The sequence below is a fragment of the Sparus aurata genome, chromosome 19 (genome assembly GCF_900880675.1).
Source record: "Sparus aurata chromosome 19, fSpaAur1.1, whole genome shotgun sequence".
Classification (NCBI taxonomy): domain Eukaryota; kingdom Metazoa; phylum Chordata; class Actinopteri; order Spariformes; family Sparidae; genus Sparus; species Sparus aurata.
The window spans coordinates 19,664,148-19,679,902 of NC_044205.1; positions in this window are offsets into that span (position 1 = coordinate 19,664,148).

Consider the following 15,755-nt stretch of genomic DNA (forward strand, 5'->3'; position numbering starts at 1 on the left):
CTGAGCTTATATCACAAGGCTGCACCAAGTGGCCCAGAGGGAACAATGAAAATGGAGGTTATATATCCTTAATTCAACGTCTTATTTAATTCCGCTTTTGCTAAATTGCCACTTGTGTAATCTTAAAGTGCCGCTGCCTTTTCCTCCGCAGTCCCTACGTGACTTGTGGCTGTTCTGACTCAGCTGGCTGAGACATACTGGAGGTCAGGAGAAAGTCATCTAGATGATGTACATTTCCTAATACCGTGATTGTAATTTGTCTCGATGTGACTGAAGCAGTTCAGTCTGATGTATCAATGTCATATACAGAGCTCACACGGAGGATTATGAGGATGTAGGAGGGTTACAAATGACAGAAATGGGGATCAAATTGGGTTTTGGCCTGACAGCCCTGCGGGGAGAGTCACAAAGGCAGCAGGTTGGGTCTTGGATCGTGTGCACAGATCTGGTTCAAACCTGAAAACTGAAGTACGACATTCAATGAAAAGCTCCATGAAAGCTCCATCCTGTGCCGAGGCTAATGAGGAGGAAAAAAGAAAATCTCCACGTACAAAGGTTTTAGTGGAAAACCACTTTGTCAAGGTTAGGAAAAGGTCATGACTTGGCTTAAAACACATGTTTTGGTCACCACAAACCCAGTCGGGGATGTCCTGACTTCTCGTACAGAAATAACAGGTTTTTCACCACAAACACAGCTGGAATGGTTTGACAGCGAGGTCATAAATATGTAACATGAACATGACACAGGTTGTAGAATATGGTACGTAGCCTATGAAACATTCAAATGTGAACTTTTCAGTGCTGTGCAAAACTTTAACGGCCAACATTTTAACCTGGTGACTGACAGTAATGTGAAAGACTCAATTTAAAACATGTGTTAGACTACTAATGAGCACATGGCAGCCTGTAACTCATTTCTACCGGTTAATATTATTATTATTATTATTATTATTATTAATAACATATTGTTCTGGGTGAGCAGCTGCATACAAAGTGTGTGTTTAATAAGCCTGTCATTCGCAGAGGTTTCAGGATCAAAGCATTTATATGCTGGAGAGAAAAGGCTTGTTCATGGTCAAACTTCCAATGACAACTCCACACTACGGAGGCTATTTGTATGACACTGGCTCCTTCATTAAGATGTAGCTCGGGGTACTTTTTAATTGGTGTGAGTTAGGTAAGAGCTGTTTCTGACTTCTGTTGTGGTTACCGGTTAAAATTATTCATTTAATCCACATGTACCTCACTCCGTCTTTCCATATGGCAATCAATGAACTTCTATCACTCAGCGCTGATTTTAGTGGTTGTAAAGCCGAGTATGGATCTAGAGCTACATGCCAAACCAGCTCATACTGTGCTCTGCTGTTCATCTTTATGATCTGATAATTGAGGTGCTGCTAGCAGGACTTAATAGAAATGCACTTCCAGTACCTCTGCCTGGTATATATTTATTAATATTAGCCTGTCCAGTGCCCTGCAGTTTCCCAGAAGCAGCCATCTAATGAATGAGAGGAAATGACAAAAGTCACACTTGGAAATGTCAGTTTCCAGCGATGCATGCGTCTGAAATTGAACCAAAATGTTCCGTATTGTGAGATGGATCATTGGGTTTGCTTCATTATGTGTTTTTTAAGTGTTGATGGGAAAACAGCCGGAGGACACAAGTCTGAGAAACATCCTGTAGCTTAATGGTACAGCGACAGCGCTGTAGTGTGTTCCATATTTAGCAATTTTGAGGAAATTGTGCATCAGTTTTGCATCAGTGCATCGTTAACATGAAGGGACTGATTACTTTAGTTCATTCAATCAGTTATTCAACTCTCCTAAACTATTTTCTTTTTCATTAAATACTTTTTTTCACCTACTCTTCCAAACCCTTACCAAGTGTTTCTTTCTTCACTAAATCTGACCAGAACACACGCACAGTATTGTTGCAACATAAGTTAAAAGGAGCCCAAAGAAAAGTAAAGCTTCAACGCATCTGTGGTTTCCAGAAACGTACATCGCCACCATTTAACTGGAGTGAAGAGCCATCGAGTTGGCAGAGCATCGTAGTTTAAAACTTAAGGCCACTGACCAAGCTGCCGTGTTTTACCAGTTGGGAATTGAGACCATGTTGTAAGTGGGAGGAGTTTCGTGTCCGTTGGATCCAAGTGCACCAACTGTGAGTCACATAACATTGCCCATGGGAAAAATGGTGGCATTGGAGGAAAAGCAGGTTGATCACTGACGTCTTTAGGGTTCATCCGCTGGGCATCGTGCTGGATATCTGGTCCCAAACGTCATGACAAGCCATCCGACTGCTGTTGAGACATTTCACTAAAACAGTGGGAAAGTCAGAGGATTACCAAGCCATTTGGGGCAAAGCAATCCAATGTAATGATTGAGATATCTTAGTCTTGTCTAAGACCAACACTGCCACTTGGAGCCACATCACTAACTAAAATTGAGCCTATAGTACAACTAGAGTACTGAGAACAACTCTACACCAGTGCATTATTTTCAACAATAATTAGAAAGCATCATTGAAGGATCCATCTCGTTGGTGACCGTGTTGTTTATTTGAGAGTCCTGATTTAATAGCCCTTTACCCATTTGAGGACATTTTTGGAACGAAACTGCATTAATCTCGTCCTGGGTAACTGATCCGATGAAATGAGGCCATTAACATCCTCTGCACAATGTCGAGGAATTAATTAATGTGTTTCAGTGTCCCGATAATGCCCTCAGAGCTCCAGTACATTAACAGAGGTGTTGATGAAACCATATTAATAATGTGGCAACACAAAAGCTTTTCAGGCTGATCACTTATTCTCTTGGCCCAACGCGCAGCGGCATCAGCCTCAGTGTCTCTATTATAAAACGTGAAGTCAAATCAGTGCTACTCCAGCTGTATGTTATTAGATGCAGATTGGAAAAAACAGCCTGCAGCCTCGCAGCCCAGCATCAGGGTGATTTATCACATTAATTCCTCTGACGGGGCGATTCATTTTGTGACGAACTATGAACCACCTCCAACAAACACACGTTTACTCTTAAAGCGCGTATAGCGGAGCATTAATTACTGAGCAGCTACATTAAAAATCAATGATTATGGTGCAGCCGTGATGAATTGTGCTAATCTCATTTGCGTTTCATTTGTTCCAAGTTTGTTTCTGATTCGTGAGGCTTGTTCGACTCAAAACACAGCCGCTAATAGATTACATCTTTATTACGTTATTTTTCTTTTCATCCTTCTATCCCGAGCTCCTCCCCAAAGCCCTTTTGTTGCATCTCAAGCACTGTGTACTGTACAACCTTTCTAAAGGTCACCACTCACGCTGGTGTGACTGCTGCCAATGAATGTGATGGAAACGTGGACGCAACTGAGCAGCAAGTGATTCACTTCACACCCTGAAGACCGTATCACCACCTCCATCCGTCTGGTGTCAGCGACAGTGTGCATCCATCTGTACACAAGGGACGTAGACGCACGGATGAATACATGCACCCTAAGAGAGATAAAAATATAGAAGACATCGAAGTGGAACCGGTGTGTCTGGATGTAACTGGTATAGAGTGTCGACGTCACGCCCCACTGGACCTCATTTCAGATAAACTTTGTACAGTACAGCAGTAAATGTAGAGAGATTAACAAAAGCAGAAGAGTGTTTTCATCTCATTTGAGTTGTTGCATGAACTACACATTTTGAAGTCAATACATTTGCTGTTTGTTGTAATTAAAGTAAAATATAATCTAGTTATCTGGTCGGTGAGCTACATCGTCACCAACTCATGTCACCAACACCAACATGGCCGCCAACTCGGCACAGAGAAGGTGCTGTAAAAGATTAAAATCACAATCTATGGTTTTCCTATTAATGCTGCCCAGCTTTGCAAACCCGAGACACTCTGTAACATTTGTGGCAGCCGTGCTTCCTTTCTGCAGGTTGCTGTCAGCCTGTTTCTCTACACTGTGCCGCTGTTTTTTGCGTTTTCTAACCTTAGCTTCATCCGCATAGCTAGCCGGCCAACTTTAAGTTTCTTAGTTTCTAAGGCTGAAGAAGTGGCGCGGAGATGAAGACATTTTTTCACCTGACATGGCGATATGTGTCGGTGGTAACAGGAGACAGTTTTCTCTGTTGGGTGAGACAGTTGGAGGTCGCCGTCATTGCGTCAGAGGGAAATAGCGGGGACTCCAGTGGTGAGCTAATGAGCAGTTGCCTTATCGGAAAACCAAAACCACTAACTCAAACTCACATCCCCCGAACTCAACGTTTCACTTTGTCATATGCCACTTCGGCAGACACGTCCCAGCCCTATTATACACACAAAAAGTCAGAAAGGTAGGAGTGATTTCAGCGTGCTGTCCACCTCCACCCACCCAGCTAATCATGTGTGAAGTGGGAGTGAAGCTTGGAGTGTCGGTTTCAGAAAGTTACAGAATGATCAGATGCAGCCTCCCTAAATTTAAATATAGGAAAGCTGGGGAGAAGGGGTTTAAAATGCCGTTCCAACATCTGCACGCACTTTATAGTACGCTGACCTTTTTAGACAGTATTCCAAAACTAATATTTATTAGAAGTTGTTTGAATGCGTAAAATCTGCAGACACACAACAGCAAGTACAAGCGGTGTGGACGCTGCGCACACGAGGCCCTTTTATATGTTAAGGCACCCATCTTCTCCGATCTGCACTCGCTGCGTGACACTTCTCAGCCCGCGTCAAACGAGGGGTAGCTGACACAGAGAGCACTGTTCATTACAAGAAATGTCATCATAACACCCCTGAGATTTGTCCTGTTGTTCCCCCTTTCAGACAGACGTAATTATTTTAGGCAGCCGCGTGAGAAGCATTTTTATGTGGAACTGGTTTAACAATGAGAGCAGTAAACAAGAAACGTTGGCATGTTTGATTGCTAAGACTCATGAGACATTTCAATAAAATGTTCAAACTGCAACTGTTTACACATTGAAGTAAAGTAGTAATGAAAATATTATAAAATATTTGTTTTGCTCTCAATTGGAAGGAATTTTGCTGAAAGGATTCATCCTGTCCTTCTATGAACTTTTGAGTAAGAGATGTTTTTGTTAGCTTTCATTTTCGCCAAGAGGCAATACAATTTGCAGAGTATCTTTTTTTTGTATAAGATCGGCTATTATGTTGTGTTTCTTTTGTTCACGTCTTGTCATGGGTAAGGATGCTGCATGTACGAAAAAACAATAACAATGCATATTGAAGTGAAAATCAGTGTAATCCTCTAATTGTGCACTTTACAAGCTAGAGTGAAAACATGTGTCTTTGATAAAAATAGCTGCTTCTCCGTGCCGCTTTCCTTCGACCTTCATGGCCTGCAAAAAAGGAGAAGCAGTCTTCTGAGAGTGTGAAACCATTAGCAGCTTTCTAAACTGTAATAAAATAAAAATTCTACAGGTCACAGAGAGCTATTTGTAATTAGTATCGTCCTTTGTGGAAAAAAAAACCTTGTCTCTCTCTCTTTCTCTCTCTGTGTGTTTGGTAATTGCTAATCACGGTCATGTTTCCTCGTTGTTTGTCGAAATGATTAAACAATAAATGTGATGAATGCCAAAGAGCCGAGGTTAATTCTCTGCGTAGTGTGGAGGAGGCGTCTGTAAGTATAAATGACTGTGATGTTTTCACGATTTTCTAACCATCTGTTTTCTGCTGCATTTCACACCTGATGCCAAATGCATCAAAGACACCATGTGTTACAGTAGGTCACATATATTAACAGCTAGTCCAGGGTTGTGACTATTTATCTGTGTATGTATTGGACCAAACTGGTCTCTGTTAGACAGAAGGGACTAAACTTTTATGTTTTTTCTCTGCAGTTAAAGCCCCCAATGTTGGTATTCTCCAGTGGATGTGTATTTTTGACTGATTGACTGGCTTTCCTATAATTGCTGTGAGTTTTGACAACTGAACATGTTCCATCATCACATCTAGAGCCCACAAACAGAGACATCAATAACAAGATATATACAGTACCCGTCCTGTCTATAATGCTAACATATCCCCAGATGTGCTGCCAATATCTTTCAGCTGCTGAATGGCATAAATAACAAGTACTGTCCATTGGGAATTTGTGCAAACATGGCCGGCCAGGTTCCCCCTTCCCAAGTAGAATGCAACACAAAACAAACATGAATTAATAATAATAGAAAGATGTTTTACATTCTGATCACACCTGGAACATGTAGATTTACAATATTTAACCTGTCAAATGGCACTTATTTAATCATCTGGTTATAGAGGTACTGTCAAAACGCAAAATTGAGTGCCGCATCAAAAATATTCCCCATGCAGCCAATAATGTCAACAGTCTCAATACTCAACAGAATGTAGTTTTACGATGTGAACAGCAGATTTAGCAACTGTAAAGACAACAGATAGTTTAATACAGGTTTGATAACAAACTAGCTTCCACCAGACAACATTTAACGTTAGCATTCCACTGCCTTCGAGCTAACGCTACTGTTATGGTGCGATGCGATTAGGAAAGGTGCCAATTATCAACATACATCTTAGAGACATTTGGCTAAACCTGAAATTAAAACACACGGCAATCAAACGGTAATGTGAGGAAGTTGTTGAATGCATACATCAGCTAATAAGTTATCAAATATGTTGTTTAGCCTTGAAATATTTCTAAATCTGCTTCCACACTTACAATCCAACATTTTTTCAGCTGCTGAACAATTAGGAAACTTTAAAATGACAACTTCTCAGATTACCACAGATTATATGACTTGCAACCAGGAACACAGCAACATTACGGTATCCCAGCTTTCATGTTTCCCACCCTGAGTGTTATGTTGGAGGGAAATGGCCCCCGTGTGAATAAGGTCTATTGTTTTCAGCAGAAATAACTGTTGTTTATAGATTTTATGAGCTTCAGTTAGCTGGTTATTTAAGCTAACAAAAGCAGAATGATTAGTTAGCTACTGTAGTTAGCACAGTTAATCATCTACTGTAGTAAGCTCACTGCTACAGTTAGTTAGCTATGGTAGTTTGCTAGTAAAGTTAGTTAATACTGTACTGAAGGGGCATTATTTGTAAACAAGTTAGTGAAAGAGTGAAATAACCTTCTGTTATTAGTGTAATTATCAAGTTGGTAAGCCAAAAAAGCAAACGATTGCAGCTTACCATTAAACAGATAAACACACGTCCCCCACAGAGTTGTTTTTGTGGTTTCGGACAGGCTGAAAAAAATACCAATATATCCACAAATATATATACAGAGTATGGCTCTTACCTACTACTATGTAGATGTGGTTGAAAGTTAATTACAACACCTCCTCATTAAATATAGACACATAATATGCACCGAAGTGATTGTGAATATCAGCTGTGAACACTTTGGTGTGTTGGCTGTATTGTATTATGAATCATATATGTTGATTCATGTATTCAGCTACACAGCAATCGAGGCCAAGTCAACTGGGAGTTGTACGTGCCTGTGTCGATCTGTGTTTGCATGGTGAGGGTAGCACTGCGAGGCTCTGAATGGAGCGTACAAGGTCTGTGAAGTGGAGCTGCTGAGATATGCATCAACATTCCTATTGATCCTGTCTATTGACAGCTCTCACTTCTCATTAAGTCACAGGCTTCCATCAAAAAGGCGGCGGTTCCACACTGCACGTTGGTGAAAGATCACAGCGAGGAGTTTAAATGTACCGTGGAGGACATACAGAGGGGCTGAGGCGCTTGCACTGCAAACATAGCTGGGTCTAAAGGGGGCTTTCATAAATTCTGCTCATGCTAAACAAGCTTTAAGACCAAGGGGCCAATCGTTCAGTGCAGAGGACACGTCTGCAGCTGTGGAATATTTCTACAGTGTTGCTGTTTTCTATATGTAATATCAGGCTCCAGTGGGTTTCTGCTCCGTCCCTGGATATTTATTTTTTTAAATCTAGTATGGCATTATATTCATACAAGGACAGTGGTTTTCAACTCAGCACACAGACTGAGAAAGACGACTTGTTTTTTTCACAGAAGTTTTTAAAAAGCAGGTTCACGTGTTTTACGTATTCTATTTACAACTCTTCATTGCCTAGTTTATAACATCATGAATCTCGACAATCACACCAGTAGTAGGCAAGCCAGCAGTTGAGTCAAATTAATGCAACATCTAAAGAAATTACTTTTACACCCTATAAAACTACAAAAAATAACAGCCAGGTTATGTTAAACCAGACAACACATCCCCGTACCTTAACGATTGAATATGTGGGTGCCAGTGACCCCCAAGACAATCTGACCATTGCAGCAGTCACTTGGATTTAAATAATTACGTAACTGAAGTAACTTCAGTTACGGATGAACCTCAGTTAAAACCACTCACTGTTACCTTAAAATATAAGTACAAGTATAAGTAGTATAACATTAGTCATTAGTTTACATCAGGACACATATATCATCATCATTTCTGGCCTCTTTCCACACCCACTATCACTGCTGCCACCATCTCCAACTTTTCGCCACATCAACCCCTAAATTCTCCAACTTTCCTCCTCTCTCTTGTTGATGTAGAGGACCGCCTGTGTGCAGCCCATTCCCAGGGCCATTGATTGTAAATGTCCCACGCACTCACAGTGCACATTCAGCATTTTTGGAAATGATCGGCTGTTCCTCCGGGCCATCGATCAAAAACAGTGTGGCCTCGCGCCTCAAGGTGGATCACCTAAACACCGACAGTACAGTATGGATGTGATTTAAAGGGGATTTCTGTTACAGTCACCTATTTGTATGTGAACAGGAAATATGAAAAATGTAATTCATTTGAGTGTTTTTCACATGATGTTTTCTGTCTTACCCTTAATGTATATATCTTAATCTATGTTAATATATGATTAAAACCTGCTGATTATTTCTTGATTTCAATAACTACCGTAAATGACCCCAGGATAGGCGCCAAGCTTTGAAGCCAGTTGACACAGTGGCCAAACAATTGAATTACAACTTCACATGATGTACTGCGGCCCAACAAGACTTTTGCCATAAGATTATATTGTGAAAGCTGTAAAATGATGGATATCGGCTCAATCAGCAGAGGTCTCGGATGCACACACTCTACGGGCCGCACAACATGGAAGATCCAGGAAGTTGAGCGTTTTTGGCTTCAAAACACCACTGAGCAGCTTTCATAGGAATAAATGGAGCTCTGCCTCCAACGCCGTGTCGGATGTAAAATAATGTCCTTGTTTTTCCCCGACTGGCCATGCGGAAATGGCCTTTGAAACACAATGACAGACCATCATGCAAATCATGCAATTTCATGGAAATTATGTTTATTCTAGTTTGCAACAGCAGCTCCATGTTAAAAGCCTTACTAATTATCGTCTGCGTCAGGTTGCACAATATGTCGTGAATGCATCTGCAAAAAGGATGTTTTTTAAAGCACTTTCCTACCTGACGTAATGTTGCCTGTGGACATCATGCAGGCGGCAATTGTTTTTTGCCATCAAAATGAAATTGGACAAACAATTTAGAGGTATATAAAAGTAATTTTAAGGAAACAGTGGGAAATAATAAGTTGAAAATTGAATAGTTAGTCCAAGTCCCTCAGCTTAGACAACAAAATTAACTGCCACGCTGATAACTACATATAAGAGTTTTCAGATCTGATGCTTTTTTTTGTCAGTGTCTTTCAAAACCAATTCAGATCAATGTTGACATGTGGTAAAAATTGCTTTGGTTTAGGACAAAAATGACTTGGTTAGGTTTGGGGAAAGATCATGGTTTGTGTTAGAACTGCTTCAATAAAGTTAAGGTTGTCATTGTTTGAATAATAACCACATGGTTTAGATTCAAGGTTCACTTAGAAAGTTGATTTTTGAGTCTCATCCCGAACTCGTCAAATACTGTCGCTTTGAGATGAGCGGCGACCCTGACCTCTTCTCCACGTGGACAATGTAGCTCTATATCAACGTCACCTGACTTTTTGCTTTGCTGTCGTCATGATTATTGCAGCAGCAGCCCACGCAAGTCAAAGATTTTTGGTTGATGGGGTTGCATTGACTCCTTGATGGCCTTGCTTATCCAAACCCCTACAGGATGATAAAGGACCAGTCTTTGGCAGATGTGTGTGTCCTTTTGGCGAACAAGCAAGACATACTGGTGTGTTTGGAATATCCAACACATTGATTAATATGTTCAATCAAAGAGACGTGCGTTCAAATTCTGTAACACAACAAGTTTAGGAGGAAAACTCCATTATGTTTCAGTGCAGTCAATGACAGATCAGCGTTTGAATGAATGACTCAGACTGCAGAACACAATTTGTCATCAGGGTTCTTCTCTGTGGGTTTGATTTCGACTTCTGGGATGGTAGAGTATTTTTCCCAATAACACAAAAATGCATTACTACCTCCTCAGAGGCGCATCTCTATAACTCATAATGACAGAACAACACACTCAATTTCTTATACTTACGTATACTGCATGAATCCTGTAGTGAAAACCTGCAGCCTGAAGTAGCTGCTCTCTCCTCTGAATCTACGCATTTTCCATCTCTGCCGCTCTTCCACTTGTTACTAGGGGACGATCTGTGGGCAGATGCTTATTCACCCCACACCATTCACACAGGAGAGACAGAGCTGATGTGTCACCAGGCATCAAGCAGTCATGACCTCTATTACTCTTCTTGGCGATTTAGAGAATAAATCAAGAACAAAACACAGTCACAGGTTGGAAAGAGGAAGAACGTCCCTCTACCCTATTGAGGGATTGGCCTAGAACAACTGGCGGTCGATATGCAATACATTTCTTGTTTGCCCAGTGTTTGCTGTGTGGACTGCACTTCTTTTGTAGGCACCTAAAACAAGTTGGGCATAACAAGCTGTTCCCGTTTTAATTAAGAAGAATATGTAATTACGTGTGAGAAAAACAAGCATGGTGAGGTCTGATTAAACCAAAATGAGCAAAATGGGCGTGAGCACACTGCAATGACCCAAGGGCATGAACAAGCAGAGCAGCACTTTGGACAGACTTTGAGTGACTTCTCGCCCATAACAGTAATTGCGTTTCTTTTTCTTGCATTTTTTCAATTCCAGTGTTGAATTTCAAATCACTCTGCTTACATAACGTCAGGGACTGAACTTAAATTAGATCCAAGACTCCTCTATGACCCACTCACATTTCTGCGCGGGCGAAAAAACGAAGCCCAAACATGTTATGGCGTCCATCTGTCCGCTCAGGCCTGTGGGTTCAGGCAAAGCTGTGAAGTATTCTCCACCGGCCTCCCACATGTCCTCGCAACGGCTGCAAATTAACAGAAAACTGTGAATATCACTATCAATGTTGAACATTAATAAACAGCTAGATCAATTATCCCCCCCAGAACTGGATCAATTGGTTTCAGACAGCTGAGTCCTGGTTCTTGGCTTAAAAAATATCAATAAGATGAATCTGTCACGCAGAGAGCAGTGATTAGGATGGAGACGGTTAAACACAGTCTCTGCTGCGCTGCGTTTATTTTGAGAAGATGTGGAGCGGAGATACTGTAGGATGGTGGGACTTTCCTTCTATGGAGCTGTGCTGACCAAAGCGTTGGAACGTTTGCGCTACAAATGCCACGTCTCTGTATCTGCTCTAAAGACTAGCGCGAGTCATATTTGATGCTGTCTGTTGGTGAGCACAGCCACAGACTTTTACTTTAATCTTCCCCTAAATCTGCATAATCCCTCTCTGTGGATAAACACTTGAAATACTCACAACGACAGTAAGATTTGTGTCTGCTCAGACGCGGACGAGTATTTTCGTTAAGCTCAGCAGATTATTTGTCCGTGTGGAGGAAAGGAGGGGATTGTATCGGGATATGAATGCGATCTATTGATTCGTGCGCTGAAAGCCTCTTTCGCCTGCTCCTCCGCACCGGGGGTCAAGAGGTCAGGGCCAGTTACAGAACCAAGGTGCTGGAGGGAGTTCAGATTCAGCGACTCCTCAGCGGGATGTTTGCCAGCACAGAGCTCGAACGAAGGTCTGTTTATCAAACCACCGCTCTGCAAGTCCTCTCTGGACAGATGTGTGCAGATGATTACAGCAGAGGGCTACAGTAGATTAAATCAAACATGTAGTTCTACAGCAACCAATCGCCTGAATAAATTTACCTTTTCAGTTTTTATTTTTAAGTCGGGTTGTCCATTTTATATCGAGACAACACTGTGCTTGTGCTGTGGTCAGGCTTGGGCACAAAAAACACTTGGATTTTGGAAAAGATCATGTTTTGGTTTAGAATATTTGATTTGGAGATGTCCCGACTTCTCAACCAGACTCGATGTCTTCGATCTGCTCTGTCTGCAGTTTCATTCAAGCTAGCTCAGCCACACCAAACAGGCTAAAAGAAGAAAAAAAAAAGCTCCCTGTAGGTCGCCATAGTGTTTCGTCCAGTCTCATGAATTGTAAAGTTTGGCATCGTTCTCGTAAATCACCTCAGCGACAGCGGAGGGAGGAGGACAGAGGACAGGACGAATGAGTGATGGCCGACTGAGGTCTGTGTTCCTCATTCTTTACAAACTTCACTCAGCAATTTTTTATGTCGGGAATATTATTTCTTTTATTGGCATTTTAAGATTTGTTCCCAGTGAGACGTTATTGAGTTTGGTACTCTCAGTCTTGTATTGAGAAATGTCTGAGCAAGTAATATTCTCCTCAGGTGCGGCGTGATATTTGTCTATGACGGGAACATTATTAAAGTCTGAAATCTGCCCATGTAATTGGAAAAACAATAATATTTGCCAGAAATGCAGGAAAAAAGGTGACCGTTTCTTAAAGGGAAACTGTGTGTGCGTGAGAGAGAGAAATGTAAGGCTAAGTGTTTATGTGTATTGGGCGCTCATGAGCTATTCTAGGCCTGCTTTTAACCATGTTTACAGTCCGTTCTGACAGATATCGTCTACTTGACAGAAGGAGTTCGTCTATTTTTAATCCCATTGAAAGGGTTGTACGCCTGCGGATAACAGGAAGATACAAAAGCCTGGAAAGGAACAAAAGATTTTATATTTTTATGTGATGATAATTGCCTGTGGGGATGTAAAAATACTGTATCGTTGATAATTTATAGTATTTGCCCAAACACTTCCAGTCGTCATCTATGTCTACATTTATACTCTAATTCCAGACTGATAAACCAAAGAAGGAATCTGAACCAGGAGCATTTTTGAGTCATATTTTGCCTCTTCTTTAAATAACCTGGCCTGTGCTGGGAATCTCTTCTTGTTGTTTACTTTTGTATCGGGGCTTGTTTTCGCGCTGCACAACACGATTGAGTGGTCGAGAGTAAATAAAAGATTCGAAATCCGCTTCTCACACATAGCTGGCCTGAGAAAGAGCTGCCGGCACGGCTGCAGACTTGTTTGTTTTGTAGCCACTGGATTTCCTTTTAGAGCGGCTTAGTCAACAAGTATGCTGTCAGACTTACTGTTGATCACTTTTCAGTTATGTAGGAACATATATAATAAAAGTTCTGTCTCTTCCCGGACAGACAGAGATTACAGGTCAGGCAACACTACATGCTTTATTTAATACATTTGGATTAAAACTGACTCAACATGGAACACACGTGGACACACAACGTGTAAAACTCAATCTGATTAGTTCAGTTCTGGTTCAATAGTCAACCTGTGTAATGGCAGTTGGGACCTTTGCTTAATCTAATTCTAAAATAATCTATATTTCAGTCCAATACTGCTGTTTGTATTCAATGCTAACTCACTTTCCTCCAGGCCGAATGTGATGTAATGTAAAAATGTCTTTCCTTCATCTCACTTCACAGATTCGTCCTCCTTCATTCAATCAATCTTTCATACCAGCTTATTCCATTCGGAGCTGCCGCCCCCTCCCATCATGCACTAGGTGAAGAAAAGATTTGAAAGATTAATTTCCCTCCCCTCGAAGGGACACATAGGACGCTGTTACACTGTCCTTTGGCCAGGTGGAAGCTCTTTACTTCCGAGCCCCAGCACAGTTCTGTGAATGTGCCGTCGACCAGCGGGGATTTACAGAAGACAAATGAAGTAATGAAGTCGTGGTGCCACGAGATGCAAATGTTGAGCTGTCACATTGAAACAAAGTTTTCTAATGAACATTCAAAGATAATTTCTCCAGTCTCTCGCTAAAGGCTAAACTTGCTCCATGTTCACTCTGGCTCATGTTGCGATTGAGTAAAGACAAGAGACGATATACAACATTAAAAACAACTAGGGTTGATAAAATATGTGTATGTATGAATATATATGGATACTTTTTCCATTTCTTGAACTTGAATAAGTTGAGCTCTGAGTAATTGACCTGATCGCTGCACAGACGTTCAAAGGAAGCAGAAACCCGGAGCAGAAATGAGCTCATTCATTACTTTGTTTGAGTCGGCGGGAAAAAACTGTACAAATTATTTTCTTGCTGCTGTAATGACTTTTGACTTTTCATTGTTTTTTTTCCCCCTCATATCCTCTATAATTACTGACAGACGCTCACAGATCCGCAGCGTCCCGATGGCCTTGAGGAATCAGCAAATGAGACCTTTGCGTATCGTCAGTCGTCAGGTTCACTGTGGAAGATCGGTTACTCCGCTGAACGATGACATGTTGAGGATGAGTCATATTAAGATGCACTGTAAGTCACTGTTGCATAACATTTATACTGCCTTGTATAAATATAACTGTAAAGCACTGCCCTAATGCATCAAATCTAAACATTCAGTCAGTATTTAAAGTCTTACTGTTTCATGGAGCCCCTGGAGGCAATGCTGCTTTAAGGTTTGTTACCCTTGATACAACTGACTAATGTGATATAAGGTCATGAAATATGGTATATAAGCTTCTAAAAGAGTAGATGATGAGAAGGTGATAAAAATAAGAAAACCTAGCTTCTATTAAGGTGATGAAAAATTAACCCTTGTTGACATTTGTCATGTCTCCTCATTGTCTGGGTCCCGCTGCTGAACGGCTGAAAAGAATAATTGCTGTTTTGCTCTTTTCCTCTGACCTTTTTTTTAAACCCAGCATGTGAAAATGTGTTGAAGTGGTATTTTCAAAAAGGTGACACAATACAGAAATTAGCATAAAGCAGCTTTATGCAAGAAAACTACTAGATTATGTTTAGGAAAGTAACTAAATTACCTTTGTAAATTCAGTTACGAACAAACCGGTTTTTACGTACGTGGCGTAACTTAACAACGTTAGCAGTCTGCTGGATGAAAGTCCTGTGCTTGTATATTCCATCTGTCCTCCAAAGCCACTCCAAATGCAAACCGTCACCATTTATACTACTTTACCTGATGTCCTCCTTTGCCTGCAAGTTGCAACTGAACAACAGTCATCATCAGTATTGGTCGTAATGAGCTGCTGTCACAGTCGACCTTTGCTGTAGTTTTTCTGAGGAGGACAGTGAGGTTATTACATCAAGAAGATAATATTTGATGTTGTGTTATATCATACGTGCTCTACATGAATAAAGATGAGTTTCTTTTGTTTGCTCAAACGTTCTTGTCATCCGACATTAATGTTACGTATTTGCTTGTGTTATATTGCTTCTTATCTGTTTCATTTGTTAGTGTCTTTGATGTTTAATTGTTATTTTAAATCTATCTTTGTCATTTTGCTTTTATGATTTATAGTTTTCGCGTGCATTAGTTGTTTTGCTGTTCATATGTCTGCTTCCAATTATTCAACCCAATCGCCAGAAAATAATGCTGGCGTTGTACGTTTCTATAATCCACAAGACACGTCTCACAAGACAAATTTGATTTTCTTTCGGTT